At 35.9% G+C, this 24326-nt stretch overlaps 1 protein-coding gene across 16 annotated transcripts in view; it reads left to right on the top strand.

Moving 5' to 3' along the window:
* The window catches only part of mark3b (MAP/microtubule affinity-regulating kinase 3b), a 72937-nt gene that overhangs the window by 9186 nt on the left and 39425 nt on the right, over window positions 1-24326 (top strand). The window lies entirely within an intron of this gene.

Below are 24326 nucleotides of genomic sequence, written 5' to 3'. Positions count from 1 at the left end.
CTGATGTCATATTTCGTGCCAAAAATTGTGACCAACCTCTTTTTTTTCCCCTCTGGATGAACCATATAGATCACATTGTCACATTGAGGCCAATGTGAGGTGTTGATGTTCTCTTCGACTGGCTGCCCTTTTCCCTATAATTAGCTGCCACTTGTTTTTCCAGGCCATTGATTTAGGCCGTTTTCCATTTGCGAGCCGATTGACAGTCCATGGCTCAGGTTGTGTCTCTGGAGGGGAGGCGATGATTAGTTTGGGGCATAAGGGGCAAAGACTGGGTATGACCCAGTATGTATTTCTAATTAAGAATGTAGGGGTGTAACTCCGGCATCCTGGCCAAATTTGCCCATTGGCCTCTGTCCATGATCATGACCTCCTAATCATCCCCATAGATATATACACTGATTGGCTTCATCACCCTGTCTCCTCTCCATTAATAAGCTGGTGTGTGGTGGGCGTTCTGGCACAATATGGCTGCCATTGCATCATCAATAATATTTATTTATTTATTTTTATTTATTTATTTTTTTTAATTAAGGACACATTTATTTAAAAAAATAATACACTAATTTGTGGAAATAAACATTTTTACAACATTTACTAAATAATTCACTAAAATGATAATGTTAATTTTGCATGTAATGCCTCAGTTTTTCTCACTAATTTTAAACATGGCTGATACACACTACAGTTCAAAAGTTTGAGGTCAGTAAGAGTACTTTTTAATAAATTAATACTTTTATTCAGCAAGGATGCATTAAATTGATCAAAATTGACTGTAGAGATGATTATAATGTTACAAAAGATTTCTATTTGAAATAACCATTTCTTTCTATTCTTCAAATAATCTTGAATGTTGAACACAATCGTTTTCAGCATTGATAATAATGAGAAATGTTTCTTGAGCAGCAAATCAGCATATTAGAATGATTTCTGAAGGATCATGTGACACTGAAGACTGAAGTAATGATGCTGAAAATTCAACTTTGCCATCACAGAAATAAATTGCATATTAAAATATAATAAATAGAAAACAGTTTGTAATATTTCACTTAAATGCAGCCTTGGTGAGCACAAGAGACTTCTTTCAAAACCCTAAACTTTTGAACAGTAGTGTACATTTTAACCCGACAAGACTATAAGCAATATGACTAGTTTGGTCTAAATGCCTCGGTTAATGAAAATTCAAAAGTCAATTCTTTGGTGTCAAAGTGTTTCATTATCGTTCCATCATAGGATACTTTTTTGTTTGTATTATTTCTCACACCCTCTGCAAAGTTGTTTGCCATCTCTGCTCATAACTCATGTCAGCGGGAGTGTGTAATGACTGCCGTCTGTACTCCATAGTCCTGGGCAGGAGGCTGAGTCATTATCATTGCTGATTCAGACCCTGCAGCTGTAACTCACTTTCACTGCTTGACATTTCATAGCTCTGATATCTCATGTCTGATCTTTCGTATCATAACAGTGAAAGGGGGTTAGCATAACAGTGTTGGGGTAGTGGTAGTCTCAGCCTCAGACATCATACACACGGACCGTTGGTTAAAAGTCTGATGCATAAGGCACACAAAATAGGAAATGCTTCAGGAATTTTGAAGTCCTCATCTGATTGGTGGTCTGTATTGTGTTCTTTTACAGTCCGCCTGGAAACAAAGCCGTCCTGACACCAAAACCCCTTAATGGAAGAAAGCCATTATGTTTACAACCGTGACAATTAGGGGTTTTAAGAATCGTATCTGATCCGTGATCCGTACAGACCAGGCCCCACGATTTGGCACGCATATGTTTTGCGAATTAAATGCTAAGGCCCTGTTTCCACCTGGTATTAAGATGCATTTTGGTCTATCGGATCACAAGTGCACGAGGGAAACGCATATCCGTTTACACCTGTTTTTTTTAATCCGTCTCTTTTGTCTACTTTCAACCACTTCTGTCCTGATTTCTTCGAGGGGTGGGTCTATAGACAGGTAAATGCATGGGCTTTTTCAGATCTTTCGATCTAATGGACAAAATAAGCTTGCACAATTTACATGCAAATGAGACCAGAGACGATGGAAAAATACGGAGAGCATCAGTTTTTGTTTCTTTTCTGATAAGACCACACCGAATGCTGTAAGTGCATGGTAGAAATCAGCAATGGTGAGACAACATTGTGCTTGATACAATTTGTCTTCAAACCAAACTTGGGCCTTCAGTCGACAAAGTTTAAATCCCGTGCTTCTCATAATGTTTATGTATTAGTTCAGTAGGCAGAGAGTAGGCGGTCTTTACACTGCGTTCCAAATTATTGTGCAAGAGACAAATCAGTAAGATTTCTGTACAATAAACATTCAGATTTTAGTTTTTCTAAGAGAATGTTTGTTTGTTTATTTATCCATGTCTTTTTAGCTAACTGGTATCAATCTCAGACAAAATAATTTGCCAGATCTATGGAAACCCTACTTAGAGGTTGTTCCACATTATTAAGCAAGTCACAGTTCTCATGCAATATGGGGACGAAGAAAGATCTTTCTGAAGATGAAAAGCATGAAATGGTGCAATGTTGTGCAAAAGGCATGAAAACAACTAATATTGTGTGAAACTGAATGGAGATTATCGAATTATCATAAGATTTGTTAGTGATTTAGAGCACAGCAGAACTCGGTCAGATAAAGGCCTTTTAATGAAAGTTCCTGTCAAAAAAATTAATTGTATTAAAAGGGCAGCTATAAAAAAAGCCAGTGTTGAGCAGCAAACAGGTATTTGAAGCTGCTGGTGTCAATTATTTTGTCTGAGATTGATACCAGTTCCCATCTAAAAAGACATGGACAATGTCATAAATAAACAAACAAACATTTTCTTAGAAAAACTAAAATCTGAATGTTTATTGTACTGAAATCTTACTGATTATTATCTTACTGATAATTTGGAACGCAGTGTAGTGGCTGTTCGAACACATTTAACCCCATGAGCATTTACACTACAAAAGCAATCCAGTCGAATGCATTTTCTTTACCTCTGGAAGTGCTCGAAAGGACAAGCGCAAAACCTTTTACACCCCGTTTACACCTGTATTCAGTGTCGCCCACTTGTGATCCGATCAACTAAAACACATCTTAATACCAGGTGTAAACAGGGCCTACATTTCACCATCAATTCAGTACTCACATGCTGTTATCTGTGTGCGCAGTCGCATACACACACACACACACAGAAAGGTGATTCCTCTTTCGTATTTCCATGCGCTTGAACGGACACATACACACAAAATTGCCAAAATAACTGTCTCGGCAAGTATTCTTGTAAATGCAGTAGGTTATGTCTTAAGTGAGCGTAAACAGTTCTGAAAGAAATAGGTTGTGTATCATTATATTGGATCTGTGCATTCACACTTAAAGTGACAGCAACCTATAAATACCTGCTGCTGTCTTGTTATTCATGTTAATCAAACAACAAAACACAGCTTTAACAAAGAATCTGTTTTCAATTTATACTGTAGTGTTAAATTAGTTAGGCTAGTGGTTTTTGCTGTGTTATCGAAAAGTGTGCTTAAAGTAATAAATGGACCCCCAATTGCCAATTTAAAAAAAAAAAGAAAAAAAAGTGATCCGTTCCGTGAATCTAAAACTGTAGAATGACCCGAGCCGTGAGTTTGGTGATCCGTTGAACCACTAGTGACAATGAGCATTTATCAGGATCAACTAAACGCTGGAATTTCAAAAGGATGTGAAGTTCACAGGGCCATTGTTGCAGTAAACTTGCACAACATTCTTGAATGAATAACTTATTAGATGCATGCTGGTCTGTTTCTGCAGGGACATTGACTTTACATTTTCATGCCCCTAAACATTATGGTGAATAAATCGAACTGTGATTGGTTGCTTTACCTTTCGGTCAGACATCCTCCCCTGGGCGATCCTTGGCTAATGAAAGCTGTGATGGAGTCCAGACCTTCTGCTTTCAGTCTGAAGTTCTGGCAATGCTGGACTGGGGTAGTGGTAGCCTAATGGGTAAGACAATGGTTTGGATGGCAGTGCTAGAATTTGTCTAAATGTCTGACCTGTAGATGGGTGCAGTTGAAGAGAGACTTTCCTTTTTCTTGTTACAAGTAACAAGGTGCCTAAACTCCTCCTCATGTACTTTCTATAAACACCAGGGTTTCTCAAGAAAAACTGGGTCACAGATTGCTCGATAAAGATTCATTCTTGAATTATTTTCTTTAAGGCGATAAATATTGGAACGTTTTTTCTTCTAATTGACTAGAAGAATTTCTGAATTCAGCTTTATCCTTCTATCTTATCTTATTTTTCACTTAAGCATTAGATACAGCATCAGTTGCAAAAACAACCTTTTATAATGGCCGTTTATCTGTGTAGGGATCTTTGGCCGAGGTCTTGAGTGTTGTTTGTTGTGTAAGTGTATTGTTGTTTTCTGCTCTGGACTTGCTAATGAGACCCACATGTGGGAGTGAATGGGAAGCGATGACCCCGTTTGGTTAAATAATATTTTTGTCAGTAGTGGATGTCTGTACTGGACTGCCACAGACAATGGTTTGGATGGCAGCGCTAGAATTTGTCTAAATGTCTGACCCATATTGCCGTAGTCCACATCAATCCCTGCGCAAATAGATGTTAATATCATATTAATGCTATAGAAACATTTATTAAAGGGATATTTCATTCCAAAATGATAATTAGGTCATCATTTACTCATCCTCATAACCTGTATGACTTTCTTTCTTCTGTGGAATACAAAAGAATATATATATTGAAAAAATGCCTCAATTCAGTGGGATACAATGCTGTTTTGGTCTTCCATGTTCTTCAAAAGATCTTCTTTTATGTTCCTCAGAAGAAAGAAAGTCATACAGGTTTGGAACAACGTGAAGTTGAGTAAATGAAGACAGAATTTAAATTTTAGGGTGAACTGTCTCTTTATTTATGTTTCTTGTTGGTTTCAGATGTTTTTAGCTGTTTATATACTTACAAATAAAGACCGCACCAAATCACAATTAGAGTTTTGTGCTTTCAAGTCATCTCTATGCTAGTGTACTCCTAAACACTGACAAAATAACCTTTTGCATGCGGTTAAAATGTATAGTCTTTCATTCCTGGGACAATGGAGCAAAAATATTAATGATGCATCTTAAATTTGAGGGCATATACTTTTTTTTTTTTTTAATTTATACGTCTAATACCACATTATTATCAATATTATTACTATGCATAATAATAAATTATGTATTTAATTGGGGAGTATACATATTTTCTATGTAACATACCACACCATTATTATTATGATTATAATGTATTTTTATTTATTTGATCGTTTGTTTGTTTGTTAGAATCTTTAAACCCCAATTAAAAAAATCAAGCGGCATGTTCGTATTCAGGATACTTGTGATGCTTATCAACACTTTGCGGTTTATGACTAAGCAAAAGGCACTCTGAGATCATATTGCTGCTTACAGTGCAATTTAAAAAAACATGCAATGCATACTAGATATAGAGGAAAATTGCTACGCTCAATACTGAGTCAGTTTTTACACGTCTTGGAACCGTTTCATTTGGCACACAGCGCTTTGCCGTTAACCTTAATATTTAAATACAGCATCCACCCACACACCTCAGGCCCTCTCGCAGACAATGACCACTTCTGTGCTTCCCAGAGCTTTTTCTTCTACGTCTCTCACCGATGCCGTTTTTATTTGCGTCGGTGCGACCTCTTACGCAACCGACGAGAGTGGGAAGACAGGCTCTGGTGCTAGTTCCATCTCCTCATTTAAAATTAACCTCTTTTCATGTACGAATATCAGGTTGGAATCAGCGATCCACAGACGCTGCGATCGAGTCAAGGTTGAGAGCACGGAAGCACGCCGAGCGTTCAATAGCTGAAAGAAGCGGGTGAACGTCATCGCTGCGTGTCTTCAGATCGTGCATGTGGGCGTACGTGGGTGTTGATGTAAAGGAGAAGTTCCGTTCAGCGATCCCAGATGATTTTTTCTGCCGTCGGTATCCTAGAAACTCACATACAGCTTTCTTTCTCGCAGCTAGTGAATGAGGAACATCTGAGATCAGGGGATGTGAATGAAAATGGGATGAGTCACCATTTCTCTGGTGAAGAGAAGACTTTAAATCTGAAGTTCAGTCTTGATCACATCACTCTGATTTGGCCTAAATCAAAACCGGCCAACACCTGCTCAAATATGTTTATTTCTGGTGTGGTGCGCAGATGGTTCAGCCTCTACTTTGTGTGTGGTCATGAGGAAAGGGAAGGTGCCTAGGGGTATTTCATAAAGTACAGGTACTCTTCTGGATGGGTACTAGGGCTGCATGATCTATAAAAATATAATTGATATAACAGTATAGCAGTAGAACAATTGTCAAATCGCGCAGGCTGTGATTTAATTAAATAAATATGTATGTGAAATACTGCATGCATGTAAATGAACAAACAGTGTCGCGCTTCATTCTGAAACCAGCAGCACATATTTATACTTGCCGGCAACCCGTCAAAATAAAAGCTTGATGGTGTACTATTAGAAAATGAAGAAATTAAGACATTTATTTAGTGAAATGCTCCCCTCTAGAGTTAATTTCTCCAGTGAACTAACATGCTGTGGACACTAAATGACTTGACTGAGGTAAATGTAATGCTACGTGAGATATTATTCTGCGGTTTAAACAATGGTTGAGAGATTACATGTAAACATATCTATGCATGGATCGTCTGTTGTTCTTCTGCACTTTTACCTGTTGTTGCGGTTAGCAAACGGTGTTGCATTACCGCACGCGCCCCCTTCTGGATTGGAGTGTTGATCACCTGTGACTTACTGTATTTGTCATTTGACTGTATGCACCGAACCGTGATTGTTCGACCCCTAGTATTGTAATTTTACCATACAGTTCTGTTTATTGTTTTTATTTAATTATATTCACAATCAAATTATAATAATTATAGCTGTGTTCACGCCATGTCGTAATTTATAAGATTTCAACTTGTAAAAAGCGTTCACATCCTTGTAGAGCTTGTAATTACAATTTGTAAGCTGGGGATTTTCTGAGAGCTCCTACTTGTACCACGTGACCGCTGTACCACCTGATCACTGCAGATACATTTAGGCGTTGATAGTATTGCCATAGAAATGCATAATTCCCAGTCTGAGGACATGAACAGTTTCAGGTACACATCACATGTTGTCATCTTGAAATTATAGTAATTACAGCATGGCATGACGCAGCTATTTGATTTTATAGTCATTTTTGTATTTGTGAAAAACAGCGGGAATGCGGCCTATGAAAACAACTCTAGTGGAAAGAGAAAAGAAAAAAACAACAACTCTTCACTTTGTTTACTCAGAGGTTTGAGTTGGTTTGTGGAAAAAGCATACCTAAGTATGAACACTCAAATGTTTAGGTTTTTCCTGAATCACTTAACCCTACAAGGATTTTGCACTCTAATAAAAGTCCTCAGAATAAAAGTCATATTTCATTTAAAAAATATATTTTATTTTTTATGCAGATGCACTTCTCCAAAAAATCACCCCACTCACTCTAGAATGATTCATTCTTTTTAAATATAGTTATTCAACTCATCTGGTGAAAATCCCTATATTTTTTCATATCACAATAAATTTTGCAAAAAGACAAAATCTATTTTTTTCCAATATCATGCAGCACTAATGGCAAAGGAAAGGGAATGTTTACAAACCCACAAAACCTCTGCAGTCTGGCAGCGTTTTGCGGGGCTTTCGTCCCGCTGGCATTGACCTAATTTGTGCTTGCATCATCCAGAAAGCAATGCATATGTGCAGGTCCATTTGTTACTTATTTTACTTATTATGTCTGGATTTGACCTGAGATTTCATAACATCTGGATTGGTTATTATTTCTGTCCTCCTTTTGGATGTCATCTGAAAATATTAAAATAAAGAGCACAATTATGTGAATTACTTTTTATTAAGGATGTAAAATGTACAAATGTGGTAGCAAAAATCCACAAGCACAAAGGCAAGACTTTTTGGGTCGCTCCTCTAGCCAGACATGCAAATCTTCAAGTGGCTACTTTGTTCTTTTTTAATTCAACGTTTGCCAACTGCTGATATCCTGGACTTCCCATTTCCTGTTTTTATTCCATCAACCAGGTTTGACTTTTTTATTGTGAATCTCTCTGGTGTGCCTTCCTCTTACAGCGACATGTAGAAATTGTATTTAAGCAAATTCTCACTGCAGTTTTTAAAAACAAATCATATCAAAAAGAATAAAGACTGAAGAATGAAGAAAGCTTTTCTGCCAGAGGCAAGGCACTTGTGTCTGACGTTTCAGTTTTTACAAAAAGAACATGCATGAATGTAAAAATAAATTGCAATACATTCTTTATGTTAAACAGACTTATTAAGTGCAATAAGGCACAAAAAAGATCTTAGTGTGCTATTCGCAATGACTGACACACACCCAAAGCACTCACACAAAAAGACTCCTCTCTCAGATAGCGTGCGATCCTGAATTCAGTTCTCTTTAGTGCTTGAACGTTCAAAAACACAAAGAATTGTTTGTGTCTTAAGTGAACATAAACAGTTGGGGAAAAATTTGATGTGTAACATTATATTAGATCCATGTATTAGGTCTTAATATAATAAACCTGCTGCTGTCTGTGTCATTAATGTTAATTAAACAACAAAAGAAAAGAGGGAATCACTCACTGATCTTAACTGAATAACTTTTGTAGCTTTAATAATACATTTGAATATTCAATTTCTGTATTTTAAAAAAAAATTCTGAAAAAGATACAAAAAAGTTAACTCTTACAAAAATAACTATATTGTGATTATTAATATAGTAATTATTATTAATAAAATAATTTACAGGAAAGATAAATTGTGATGCATCGAGAATCATTCTATAACTAAATCATTTTATAATTAAATATTACTCTTTGAATCATGAGGCAAGTAAAGATTCACACCTAATTATATTTTGCATTCTGATAGGATATTGACAATCAGATTCATCCATTTATTCTTCATTCTTTATCATTTCTTTGTTTATTTAAAAAAAAAAAAATTCGGTTTATTTTGAGTTGAAGTTCCGTTCACATCCCCTGGTTTTCATGACATTCACACTGGCACTTTTTTGTAAGCGAAGGAAAGGTATAAAATCATGTCAACTGTGATCTACGCTTGTTTTCACAAAAATGGATATCATAAATTTAATCCCAAAGAACCAAAAGTTTAATCCCGTGAGTCAGGGATATGTTGAAGTCACATTAGGACACTCTTTCAGGTCTACACACACACACACACACACACACACACACACACAGGGATGACCTGAATGCATTTGTCCCATATTCGTTTAATCATCATGTCTACCCGTGTTTGAAGAGAAAAGGGGCAGAAAAGGTGTCAGGATTATGCAGGGGTCGGTCAGACCACATCGCATCCTGTCCAATGCAACAACACCCAGATGGGCTGAAAGCTCTCTTCTTCTCTTATCCGTTGGTGTCTATCCTCTTCTTGTTATTGTTCTGTTTGTGTGTCGAGGATGGAATATTTTCTTCATTTCGTCTGCCTCTCGCTCTGTGGGAAATTGTTATTAGATGCCAGACCTTACAGGGCACAGGTCGTGTTTCCTAGGTTGTAACTTCAGCTGCTCAGACACATTTGAGTTATTGTCTCTGATGCTTACTATTTAGATGACATTCATTTATTAAAACTACATTTGAATTACAGTTAACAACATAAGACATTAAATGCATGCAGTGCGGGAGAGAAATCTGTAGTTATTTCTAAGATAGGAGTGTACAGTCCTGGATGTGAGCGTTACACAACATATGCTCTGGATGTGTGCAAAAATGTGATTAATTGTATAATTTTACTTTAGTGTACACATTTTTTGATGGTCTGTGATGTCTTAAACTCCTTTAGGACTCTTACTTTTCACTTGAATCTTATGAAAAGGTCTTTAATGAAGCGAGATCAGATTTAGTTTTAGGTAGTTTAAAAACCCTTAAACACTTTTTCTTACTTTTTTATTTGTTTTATATATTTTTTATTGATATACTTTATTATTATATATTTGTATATTATTATTTACTTTTCACCATGAATATAGTTGTTTTAGCTGGTATGGTGTTAAATTATAAACAATCAATCAGCTATTATGTACGGAAGAGGATTAGGGCCAAGCAATAATAAAAAAATAAAACCATCTCGAGATTAAAGTTGTTAAATTTCGAGAAAAAAGTCTAAATAAAATGTTGAGAATAAACTTGTTAAATTACGAGAAAAAACGTGTTAAATTTCAAGAAAAAAGTAGAGATAAAATGTTGAGAATAAACTCGTTAAATTACGAGAAAAAACTTGTTAAATTTCAAGAAAAAAGTCGAGATAAAATGTTGAGAATAAACTCATTAAATTACGAGAAAAAACGTGTTAAATTTTGAGAAAAAAGTCGAAATAAAATGTTGAGAATAAACTCATTAAATTACTAGAAGAAAGTCGTTAAATTACGAGAACAAATTTGTTAAATTATGAGAAAAATGTCGTTAAATTTCGAGAAAAAAGTCGAGATAAAATGTTGAGAATAAACTCGTTAAATTACGAGAAAAAAACCCGTTAAATTTCGAGAAAAAAGTTAAATTAAATTATGAGTTTATTCTCAACTTTTTATCTCGACTTTTTTCTCGAAATTTAACGACATTTTTCTCATAATTTAACGAGATTGTTCCCGTAATTAAACGAGTTTGTTCTCGTAATTTAACGACTTTTTTCTCGTAATTTAATGAGTTTATTCTCAACATTTTATCTCGACTTTTTTCTCGAAATTTAACGATTTTTTTCTCGAAATTTAACAACTTTAATCTCGAGATGGTTTTATTTGTTTATTATTGCTTGGCCCTAATCCTCTTCCGTAATTATGCACACTACCCTTTAAAAAAATTGGGGCCATTCAGAATTTCTTTTAATATTTAAATTTATTTATTTATTTTTAATAATAAATGAATACTTTTATTCAACAAGGATGCATTAAATTGATCAAAAAGTAAATATTCATAATGTTATAAAAGATTTCTATTTAAAAAAAAATGCTGTTCTTTTAAACTTTATATTCATCAAAGAATAATGAAAATACAACACAGTAGTGTACATAAGAGATTTATAAAATTATGTAAGGAATTAATTACCAATACCTGTAGTTCAATTGGCTCTACTTTAACCCAGAATGTTGGAAAAAAAGGTCATAATAGGCAGCAAAACACATTATTCAGCCACGGTGTGTTTAGCTTGAAGCTTTAGTTACGCTATTCGACGAAAGTTAGGAGAAGCATTGTGCAAAGATTAATATACCACAATCACAGACATTCCTATTTGCGTGGGATCAGATTTCCCCAGAGTTAACTGAACAACAGTAGATAATTTGCGCCTTAATTTTACCAAGGTTGTGCAAGGGAAAAACACAGGCTTGTTTGATTCAGACAGGATTAAAATCACAAAGTTTGTCTGTGAGACTCAAATTTACCTAATTTCGTCATGGCAAATGAGTCGTGTCCAAACTGAGCTAAAGCTATGTCCCATTGTTAACCAGAATTGTGGCTTTCCTCACTTGATTGACATCTTTTAACTCTTTCAAAGTCATTTTATACTGTACATTGTTATAAAACTATGCTTGAGCGTACAGTATTTCTTTGAAATGTGCCTTTCATTTCAGCTCAGATGTGTAATGTCTTTGATCTTTGTTTAGATTCAGGTTGTTGTTTCGGCTGGTATTTAGTCTATCTTTTGGTTATTTTCGTCTTGTGTACGCGTCTGACGGAATGAATGACTTGTGAACAGTTGGTTGTGATCAAAGCAGATTGATTCTCCAGCATTGCTGCACAGTGTTCAAAACAAACAACCCAACATCTATTCTACACCTAGAAGCTCCATACTTTTAAACAAAGGAACATCTAAATATTTAGATCTTGAAGTTTCTATTTTGAGTCCCTGAAGTTTTTTTTTCTAACATGTCTGTGTTTGCTGTCATAAAAACTGCCTAATGTAATTATTCATCTTTTTCTGTTTAAGCCTCTAATATGCTGACACGCTCTTTGTTGTTAAAAAGTGAGAAAGATAACTTTGTGCCTCCTCAGAGAACAAATTTAGACTTGTCATTTTTTGTGTTTATTTAGTGGTGGTGCTAAAGCAGGAATCATTGTTACCAATGAGGGGTTTGGATTTCAACAAAACCCTAACATTAAATATTAAAGAGACAGTTCACCCAGAAAATCGAAATTCTGTCATTAATTACTCACCTTTATGTTGTTTCAAACCCGTAAGACTTTCCTTCATCTTCGGAACACAAATGAAAATCCTTTTGATGAAATCTGAGAGCTTTCTGTCTCTCCATTGACAGCTGTGCAACTACCATTTTGACGCTTCAAAAAGTTCATAAAGAGACCTTAAAACTACTCCATATGGATTGAGCGGTTTAGTCCAAATTTTCTGAAGAGACTTGATCGCTTTATATGATGAACAGATTGAATTTAGGCTTTTATAAATGTTTATATGTGAACAAAAGCCTTGGGTTTGTTTGTTTGTTCTTTGATGTTATTTAGGGCCCTATAATTTCCAATCCAGAATCCAGTCATAAAAACGGAATTTACTCTATAACGCGGAATGTCATGGAATTTGTCAAATTTTTGATGAATGAATTAAAAGCAGGTCAGTACACGTAAATTAAATCGCGATATAGACTAGCGACTGAATATTAAACCGCAAAAGACTATTTAAACATGAATCCTGCATGCCTGTGTGCCTCTGAAATGAATGATGCGGAAGCGCGGTTTCATTTACCTCACACCGCCTCACACACAATCGCGCGGGCGCACGCACGCTGAAGCACACGCGACGCTCGCAGTGTTTTCGTCCTCTGTCGCCTCACTATATGAACGCACAAATTCATCTCCAGAGCTGCTCTGAAAGTCACTTCATCAGCATTTAACCGCTTCGTTTGAGAAAACTACCGTCATAAACACAGAGAAACTCAAAGCTCTAATCAAACCGTCAAAATAAAAGTTCGATTTAACTTGACAGAAACATATTACTGTTGTACAGTAGAATTTAGATAAATTAATTTAATAATAAATTATTAAAATATATTTTAAACAATAATTTCAGTGTTTCTTTCATGTTTTAATTTTAACAGTAAAGCTCTGTTGTGCAGCACATTGTTTGACAAAAAGTTTAATTTCATGATTAAAAAATAAATTAAATGGTATGCGTTAATTTGATTGCCAGAAAAATTTAAATACACAACAAAATTTCTGAAGAAAAAAAAATCATAAAAATATATTTTTGAATTAATATTGTTGTTTTTAAGAATTCAATTAATTATTATTAATTATTAATTTTTATTATTAAAATGGAATTAAACCATTAAAATGGAGTCCAGAAAACAGAATTTGGTAAAAATAAAGTTTGAGGGGAAAGAATAAAACGTAGGGCCCTAAAAAAAAAAAGTAATTTTTTTGTTAAACTTTTATTAAATTGTTGGTAAATTGGACAAGATTCATTATTTCAATAAATTAGACATGCTTTTTGATTACTAAAATTTAATTTAACCATTAAAATGGAGTCAAAAAATAAATAAAACTGAAAAAACGGAATCCAGAAAAATTAATACGGAAAAAACGGAATTTGGGAAAAAATAAAACAGAATTTGGAAAAAAATAAAACGGATTTTATAGGGCCCTAGTTATTGTACGTGTCTGTATTATTTGAAAATCAATCATTTTAAAATTACTGTTTCACTGAATTTTTCATTGAATAAATGCAGCCTGGGTGAGCATAAGAAACTTCTTTCATTAAAACAAATCTTACCGACCCCAAACATTTGAACGGTAGTGTATATTCTAAAAAACACTCGGAACACGTTAGCAACCGCAAAGCAATGTCCTGGCAACAAGCACCACTCACTTTTCCTTAAGAGAAATATACAATGTAATTATTGCATCTGTTTCTTTTATGGCTCTTTTCTAAAAGATCCTAAAACAGGCACTTAATGAAGCGCTAAAATGGAATCAGGAATATGTCATGACAACCAAGCAGGCATTCTGTTTTTGCCGCCAAGCATTCCAAGCACTTGTTTTAACTCTTTTCATGAGCCATTTGAGAGTGTTTCATGTTCTCAGAAGTGGAGCAGTGAGGAACGGTAACTGCTGTTTGCATGCACCTTAAACGGGGAAATGAGCCATGGAGGAAGTTAAAGACACAAACACGTTAACATGCTGCTGAGGGAAAGCGGGCTCTTGTCCAATTAGGCCAGCCGAGAGATCCCTCTGAGCGAATCTTCTAATATTCTGTAATTATAATGTTCAGTAATTGTGATGGAGGTCTGTGTTCACTCACCCATTAGTGTGTCCAAACTTGTATATTCTGCCCAAACTTGTTTTATATTACTTTTTAAGTGTCCCTTTTCATGCTGTTATCATTCCCATATGCTGTTTGATTATCAGGTGATGGTAAATCTTGACTCTCTTCTTCTTCTTCTTCTTCTTCTTCTTCTTCTTTTTATGGGAAGCTCTTTATAACTTGCCCCAATAACCTGGAAGGCAGCCTGGATTTATCAAAGGAGGGAAAGAAAATTAAATGTTTTAGGAAATAAATATCACCCTGGCAATTCAGTGAGCTCTTAAAGCCGCCTCATATCCTTCATCTGTGGATTATTTTCTTTACCTAAATGTGTCTGTGTGTGTCCTTTTTTCACACTATTCTCTTCCAAATGTACAAAAGTCATCTGAATTGGGTGGACAGTGTTTTTTCTTCTGCTCGAGATGGAACTACATGAATGTTTACTAAAGTGGGAAATATAGTTTGAGTCATATGTTTGTGTGTTGTGTAGCACGTGCGCATTAAGTTTGACTTCCTGTTGCGGTTTGTGGTTTAGGGCCATTTTGTTTGATAGATCATAAAGTCATAGTGCTCAAAGAGAGATGTTCCTCTTTTTAAAGTAAACAAAGTTGGGTTTTATGTATCGTTTATCTTAAAGAAGAACTCATTTGGCATGAAATTGGCATGAAATGGCCCTTTTAATGTAGTGTGTTTGTTCTTGTGTACACTTGCATAATGAGTTATTGTACATTATCTGTCCCTTAATAGGCTCTGACACTGGACATGCTCTTGAATCATTCTCTACAATAGGGGCTTTAGCACCAAGGAACCTTTTCATAGTTCCTAGAACTAATGGTGGAAGTACCTGCTTTTTGGCATATTCGCACCACAGGAACTGGGAACGATTTTAGTTCAAGGAGCTAAATTAGCTCCTACTTCAGAGTAGGGTCTAACCCAGCAATACAGGTACTACCAGTGACGTAAGTGTACGCTGATTGGCCGAACGCGTTGCCAAGTCCGCGGTTTTCCCCTTTTTTCTTAATCGTTGGGTTGAAGGAACCCCAAATAGCATGATATTTAACCCCCTGGAATGCGAATTTTACCAGTGGAACCCCACCAAAAACGCGTATTTTACCCCCGGAATGCATAGCAATTGGGCGGGCAACCTGGCAACCCTGTCGAACAAACGCGAACCAGTGCCGGACATTTTTTTTGGACCTCTTAGCCTTTACGCTACGGAGGAAATCCAACGCAACTTTGAGGGGACCAAGCAAAACATGATTATGTATTTCTGCTCAGCTACCGACATTGGGCATCAACCACGTGGCAAACACTAATACTTTTTCATATACTGTCTATTTTCATTGTATAACAGTTCTGTCTAGTGAATTAGACAGGACTGTTAAACCGATCGTAAACTAATAAACACAGAGAAAGGGAGCGCTGTGTGCTCAGGCTCTGGCATTCTCAGTGCCATCAAAATGAATGTCCGCCACGTGTCCCCACCATCAAAATAAAAGTCACAACAACAAGCGTGACTTACGTCACTTCAGAGTTCCTACTGCCGGTGTGAATGCAAGCAGGAAAATGGCCCACGGGCAGGGTTGCCAGGTCTGTGCAACAAAAGTAGCCCAATGGCCAGTCAAAAATAGCCCAAAAATAGGCCAATGCGATTTTCTCCAATGCGGGGCGGCTGAATTGTCCAGTGAATTTGTGTGTCTGGGTGGTGTTTTGGGGCTGTTGAATCACCAAAATCGTACGTACAGGGGTAGAAATCAACCCGCAGAATTTTTTTTCACCCGCAGCAATAACTTAAAAGTAGCCCAATTCCACGAGAAAAACACGGACTTGGCAACACTGTCCTAGGGGAACACTCTGAGAACCACCCTAGTGGCTAGTTCCAATAACTTCCTAGTGTAAAAGCCCCTTATGTAGTCAGTGTGTGTATATGGACAGTATTGTTGGGATTTTTCACCAACACATTTATTTGTTGTGGAGTGAGGGGAACTAAAATAGCCTGTAGCTATGTTTATAGTGTTTATAATGTTTGTAAACATTTAGCTTTATTTACCGGTACTTTACATGATTTCTGAATGTATTAATAAAGTGCGACTTATACGTCTACTTATGTATATGTGTTGCATATTTTTTGACCATGCAGCAAATGTTTTAAAAATATCTTAAAACAATACTTACCCTAACCCACTAACCCTACCCAGCACGGTTTGTGCTACCCACAATTTGTGAATTATTGGCTTTAGAGTGCTTGAAACGATTGAAATTTCAGATCTTTAGACCTATCTACATTACCGCAGCAGCTCATAAGCTACAGATGTGTATTTGTAGTGGTAAAAACTCTGTGTGCAGTGTGGACGGCCCCTCTCTTTCTAGGTCGGTACAAATGACTACATCTCTGTGAGCGGCTTCCTGTTTATGAGATGTGCTGAGAGAGGAGGGGAGTGTGGGGTGATTGTTGAGGGACTGCTGAAGTGTTTCCTGTTTCTCCACTGCCAGTAGCCTACTGCTATCCAGAGTGACCAGTGTGCGATTGGTGTTTGTACAGTGGTGGGCGGGGCTATTTTACTAACCTCAGGAAATTAGCTTGCATTTTTGCTTTTCCTTCAGAGGCTCATCATCACAGCATCCTTTATCACTTGATAGTCTGTGGTAACTAAAACCTTTGTTTCCAAAATGTGATTAAATAATTATGCTACAAATACACTACCATTCCTACCATACCACGTTTGGGGTTGGTAGGAATAAAAAAAAAAAGAAAAGAAATTAGTACTTTTATTCAGCAAGAATGCATTAAATTAATCAAAAGTGACAATAAAAAACATTTATAATGTTGCAAAAGATTTCTATTTCAAATAAACTTTCAATAAAATTAAAGAATCATGAAAAAATGTCACGATTTCACAAAAATATTAAAGGTGCCATCGAACGTTTTTTTTTTTTACAAGATGTAATATAAGTCTAAGGTGTCCCCTGAATGTGTCTGTGAAGTTTCAGCTCAAAATACCCCATAGATTTTTTTTAATTAATTTTTTTAACTGCCTATTTTGGGGCATAATTAGAAATGCACCGATTCAGGCTGCGGCCCCCTTTAAATGCTCGTGCTCTCCGCCCCCTCCCGAGCTCTTGACTCTATCATTGCATAAACAAAGTTTACACAGCTAATATAACCCTCAAACTGGATCTTTACAAAGTGTTTGTCATGCATGCTGCATGCATACATCGGATTATGTGAGTATTGTATTCATTTGGATGTTTACATTTGAATCTGAATGAGTTTGATGGTGCTCCGTGGCTAACGGCTAATGCTACACTGTTGGAGAGATTTATAAAGAATGAAGTTGTGTTTATGAATTATACAGACTGCAAGTGTTTAATAATGAAAATAACGACGGCTCTTGTCTCCGTGAATACAGTAAGAAACGATGGTAACTTTAACCACATTTTTTTTCTTGTTATTTAACTATGCCAAGGTAAATTCAATTTTTAATTCTAGGGCACCTTTAACATTGATAATAATAAAAAAAAATTCTTGAGCAGCAAATCAGCATATTAGTATGATTTCTGAAGAATCATGTGACACTGAAGACTGGCGTAATTATGCTGAAAAATGTGCTTTGCCACCAAAGAAATAAATTCCATTTTAAAATATATTCAAATAGAACATTTGCATTGTAATAATATTTCTCAGTATTACTGTTTTTACAGTGTTTTTGATCAAATAAATGCAGCCTTGGTGAGCCCAAGAGACTTTTTTTTACACCAAATTGTATTCTGGAGAAATGTACCAGGCCAAAATAGCTTATTTTTGCAAGCTAATATCTCATTATATCATTTGAGATGTTTACCAGTGACTGATTCTTTGTTGGAAGTAAAAGCATGAACTGGACTTTTCTTTTCATCATTTTTCCGGTCTGCTGTCTTTGAAGTCACAGCTCAGTATAGTTAGTGAGGAGTTTGTTATTGTGCACGTTCCATCAGCCAATCAAACATTGTCATAATGTCATTTCTCCAGAGTGATTAGTCACATCATTGCATTTACTGCTCAGGTGATTGATTCAAGTACTTCAGTTGGTCTGATGGTAGGAAATTCCTTACAAATATTATTTTATAATTCATTGCACTAGTGTATTAAATTGACAGGCCTACATTTAATGCTCAAAACCTGATTATGCAAATCTGTTTGGCGAATAGAACAGCGCAGACAAAAACCTCTTCCTGTCACTTCAGAAGTTCTGAGTAGAGATGAGCTGTTTTCTGTGGTTTCCCAAACTAGCCTGTTTGTGCTTATAAGACTCAACATACATCTGTGGCCCTTTTCATGGGTTCTTAACAGCACTTGAAATCACTGTTTTTTGGGGTTTTTTTTTCTGAAGTTGTAAATAAAACAAAGATTATCGGAGTATAAACAAAAAATACTATTTCAGTCTTTATCAAAGTTGATAATAAAACAAAGATTATCAGATTACATTTTACAAGAAAATACTATTTCAGTCTTTCTACTTCAAAATGTTTATTTTTCTTTTTTCTCAGTCAGTCTTTTTTGGTTACTCCTGAGATTCCTAGATGGCATCTACCAATGAACAGTCATTTGGCCTTAAAATACTACCAACCTGACTCGTTCTGCCTCCTCATGACTGTCTCTGATGAATTGACAACATTCATGCAACCTTATCTTGGTTTTTCCCAGGCGTAAGAACCACGGGCAAAGGCAGAGGGTCTTCACTGATTGCAAAGAGAAGCATCATCACGTTGTGAAACTCTTGTGAATTATTCAGCGGTGCTGTTGTTTTTTTCCCACAGAACACCATTGAGAGTATTCATTGTGAAACACAGGAAGTAGCTGCCACCTCAGGGCATGAGAAAACCCACACATTTTTAGAGAGATGGGCACAAAAGTGCATGCTGCAATTGCGCTTTAATGCCACAATAATGAACATGTGCATGCATGGAAGCGCTTTTCAAAAATACTGCGCTAATTGCTTGTAGGTGTGTTACAGACAAGATTGCATCCATTTACAAAAGTGCATGCATGCGTCTTAGAGAAAGCTTTCCTCTGCAGGCAATCTCAGTGCAACTGCACACCTACACACCCAACATTAAGCACTTGATGTTGAAGAGAATGGCATCTACACCATGTGTCATTTACAGGAGAACGTTCAGTCCACCTAGAATTTAATGAAGACGGGCAGGTTGTCACCATCTCAGTCCAACCCCTGCAGGTCATTTTTCCCCATGTGATTATAATTCATGTGGGACTGGAGATTTCAAGCTTCAAAAAGGATCTATCATAGAAGTCTGTAGATTCTGAAGCCATACGATGTGTGAGGAACAGATGAAAATTTGAGTTATGTTGTAAACAAATCATTCTTTGGTCACACTTTATAGATTAGAGTCCAATTCTCACCATTAACTAACTATTAACTATGACTTTTGCCTCAGGAAACTCCTTAATTACTGCTTATTAATAGTTAGTAAGGTAGTTATTAAGTTTAGTTATTGGAAAGAATTATGGGATGTATAATATGGTCATGCAGAATATGGTCATGCTTTATAAGTACTAATAAACAGTTTTCCTAGTAATATTTATGTTAATAAGCAACGTTAATAGTTAGAATTACTAAATAACTGAAGTGTTACCCATTCTTCTTGTCTTATCTGATTGATACAAACACTTTAGTTATTTATTTATTTTATTAAATTATTTATTTTGGTATTTTCATAAGTTAAAAATTTAAGTCATTATTCACTGAAAACAAGCCATTCTTCTAGTCTGATCCGATTGATACTACACATATACTTTAATTATTTTATTACATTGTTTTTTTTATTTTCATAAGTTGAAATTTATAAACAAATTGCACTATTCTAGTCAAATTGATACTACACATGCTACATTATATTTATTTATTTATTTATTAAGCTGTTACTGTATTAAGTTTTATTATTTTCAGAAGTTAAAATTTAGGTCATTATTCACTTAAAATAGTCTGATATGATTGATACTACACATAATGCTACATTTTATTTATTTATTTATATATTTAACAATTATTGTTTTATTACGTTTTATTTTTATAAATTGAAATTTAAGGGTTAGGGTTTATGACAAACCTTTTCCTAACAGAAAATATAAATTATGTTTTGTATGTTTAACTTATAATTTTGCATTTAAGTAGTTTATAACATAATTTTTACTAAAATTACTAATTGGGTAGCATGATCCAAACTTTTGAGTCGCTTTTTAGGATTTAAAAAAAAAATAATTCCATGAATAATTAATTAATTTGAATTCTTATTGTATATAGTGATTCTTAATTTATATTTTTCTCATATTTTTCTCTCCTAAACACCTAAATGTGTCAGCGATGAGTGTTTGTTTTACACTCCCAGCAATGTGCTGTGTTGACATCAAAACAGGAAGCTCTGGGTGGCCGTTCGCAGTTTGTCATTCCCATCTCCAATACTACTGATGACTCATCGCTTATGATCCACTGATGATGTTAAACAGCTGATGTTCCACCTCAGAGCAGCTCCGTTCTAGACGCCATGCCTGTCTACGTCTGGATGGCTTCCGCTCATTAGCGGAGACCTCGCTCTCTTTAATTAGCGTTCTGTAATTTGTGGCTGCGGGCTGAAACTACTGCTGCGCGGTCTTTTCTACAACATGTGCTCCCAGCATCTCGCTTTCTGCAAGTCATAAGGAAAAGCCCCAGACCGTGGTCTCGGTAATCTGTTTTGCCAGTTTAAACACCATCAGCCTGTTATCAGGGCCTGATTATCAAGGAACCACCAGGTAGTGTTTTGTAGTTGAGTAGATCTCAGCTGTTGCTGCTGGTGCTTGTTATTATGCTTTGGTAGGACCAGTATAAATATAAATATACAATTCAATTTATATAATATAAAAACAATATATATATATTTTTTTTTTGCTACTTTAATATGTCTTAAAGATTTAGGCCTGGTTTATGCCAGTTGGGGCATTTTAGTAGCTTTTATCAATGTGCCTCAGAAAAAAAACATTACTGGTGTGCATCTTGAGACAAAACAATGGCACTGACATATTTTAAGATATGTCAGTACAAGTTACTTTTAGTTAAGACAGCTCAAATATGCATTTTAGTCTGGGACTAGCTTAATTATTGTCTGTGAAACCGAGGGTTAGTGTTTTAAACTGAATTAAATATATCAACATTGTCGTCATATGATCAAACAGTCAGTATTAATACTGTTCACAAATCTTAAATACACAAAAGAATTCTTGTTTTATTTTGAGTTAGACAAATTTGAATTCAGTCAAATTTAGTGAGTTAATTTGGATTAAAAGCTAAAGCTATTAAAGCTAACATTACACACTGTTGGAGAGATTTATAAAGAATGAAGTTGTGTTTATGAATTATACAGACTGCAAGTGTTTAAAAATGAAAATGGCGACGGCTCTTGTCTCCGTGAATACAGTAATAAACAATGGTAACTTTAACCACATTTAACAGTACATTAGCAACATGCTAACGAAACATTTAGAAAGACAATTTACAAATATCACTAAAAATATCATGATATCATGGATCATGTCTGTCATTTTTCGCTGTTGTCCTTGTGTAACGGAGGCCAGCTAGTAGTTGCTGTGCGAGTAAACCTCACTCCTCTGATCTCAAGAGATGCTCTAGCGACTGACGCTAGAGGTTGCAGCCTTTAGCCTCCTCGTTAGAGCGTCCGACTCCCACGCCGGAGACCCAGGTTCGAGACCCGCGCAGAGCGGGGTGAGAAGGACCTGGGTCGGAGGGGTTACACTTGCTTGCTTACCTAGTCTGATGATTCAGCTGTGCACATCCAGACGTCCTGCCCTTGTCTAATGCTTGAACATGAGCTGGCATATGCAAATATTGGGGGCGTACACCCCGACTGTTACGTAACAGTCTGTGTTATGTTCAGATTCGCCTGTTCTTCGGAGGTCTTTTAAACAAATGAGATTTATATAAGATGGAGGAAACAATGGTGTTTGAGACTCACTGTATGTCATTTCCATGTACTGAACTCTTGTTATTTAACTATGTCAAGATAAATTCAATTTTTAATTCTAGGTCACCTTTAAAATGTCTAAATTTAGACTTCTAATTTTTGACCGGCATTTTGTTTTGCTCTACATTAGAGGTCACCCTTCGACTCTCTCTTGAATGCACATACGGCCATTGCCGAAAGCCAGTGATTATAGTTTATAAAGTTATAAATATGGATATTTTTCCTACAAAACCCCATCACATTTGTTAACCCACTTGAGTCGTATGGATTACTTTTATAATGGATGGATGTGCTTTTTGGAGCTTCAAAAACTCGGGCACTATTCAATGCCATTACAAATCTGGGAAGAGTTAGGATATTATTTAATATAACTCCAATTATGTTTGGCTAAAAAAGAAGAAAGTCGTATACACCTAGAATGGCTTGGGGGTGAGTAAATTATGGGGTCATTTTCATTTTTGGGTGACTATTCCTTTACTGGTAAAGGGTTAAACATACTGGTTCGAACAGAAACTGATAAGTTTGTGAGTCTTTTTGGCTTATTCACTACCACTCTGATAATTTAGTGAAGGACTCCTCATACTGACTCTCATCAAACTGAAAACTCACGAGTTCTGGGGTCTTTTTAGTCCATTCACCATTTTGACAAATTTTGGTGAGTTAATTCAGAGGAGGGTAATCATACTGAATCAAACATACATTTGTGAGTCTTTTTGGACAATTCATTACTGCTCTAATAAATACAGAGAGTTCATGAAGTATTCATCAGGCTGATCAAATGAATAACTGAATTTCTGAGTCTTTTGGCTGATTCATTTCAAGAACCAGCTCATGAATTGTATCACACTATTTTTTCTGTATGGCTGTTTTGAGAGCAGCCAGCAAAGACATTGTAATGTGTTACAGACGTGTTATGTTGCCTTTATTCACTTATTTTGTCTCATTACATTCAGTGAAGTCTGCATATTTTTGTAAAATACGATTTCTTTTGCTGTGGCGCTGTAGATTCAGCTGCAGCGGAGCTATCTGTGTGGAAAATAAACTGCACAGCGGCTGTATGAACAGATTGTGTTACCACTTTTGATGCTTAAAGTCACAGGCTGTGTATACTGCTAAATTTAGTCTTTTACGCTCTGGCCTGTTTAAATGAGATGCCATTATTTAGATCTGCCATGCTTGGGGCGGCTACTGTACTGCAGCGTTGGGGTTCAACGGCCACAAACGTCCACTTTGATGTCAGCTCAGGTTATTCTAGAGTGCCTGACCGTGTCCACATTTTCTGATGTATGAGACAGCATGTTTGTACTAGTGCTTTAGTATAGATTGCTGGGTTTAGAACATTGCTGGCTGACTAAGAGCCTAATTAGCCCTGCACTCAGAGGCGGCTATTGATTTTTAGTAGTTTCTTTTTGTGCAATGACTACTGACTATTGAACTCTGTGAAATGGACACAAAACATTTTGTACCTTTCACTCTTTCTCATGCTTTCAGTCTTTTCGTATGTGACTGCACGCGTCAGAGTGACGTACGGACTGGACTCTTGAAAATAATTGAAAGAGGAAGGAGACTGGTGTGAACAGATATGTGGCAAAAACATAAAGAGAGAAAAATGGAATAGGAATAGAATTCTCAGTCAATTCTGAATGGTGCACAAGCCTTGTAGTGGTTCCCACCAGGGAGTCTCAACAAACTTCCAACGAGGCCTCAAGATGACTTAAATGTATTTAAAATGAGATAAATCAAGCATTAAAATAAGTTAAAACAACAAAAATCAAACTATTGTTTAGCATTTAATTACTTTTATAACAAAAAAAATACATATTTCTAGTTATGCTAAGCTCTAAAATATTTTATTGGGTAGAAATTGTGAGTAGGGGGGCCTTCAGATATTGTTGTGGACAATGGGTATGGAAAATTAAATCTGAATGGTATAGGTGAGAATTTA

This window comes from Megalobrama amblycephala, linkage group LG11, assembly GCF_018812025.1.
Source record: "Megalobrama amblycephala isolate DHTTF-2021 linkage group LG11, ASM1881202v1, whole genome shotgun sequence".
NCBI lineage: Eukaryota > Metazoa > Chordata > Actinopteri > Cypriniformes > Xenocyprididae > Megalobrama > Megalobrama amblycephala.
The sequence above is the reverse complement of the archived record's forward strand: the minus strand, read 5'-3'. Positions and strand labels throughout refer to the sequence as shown.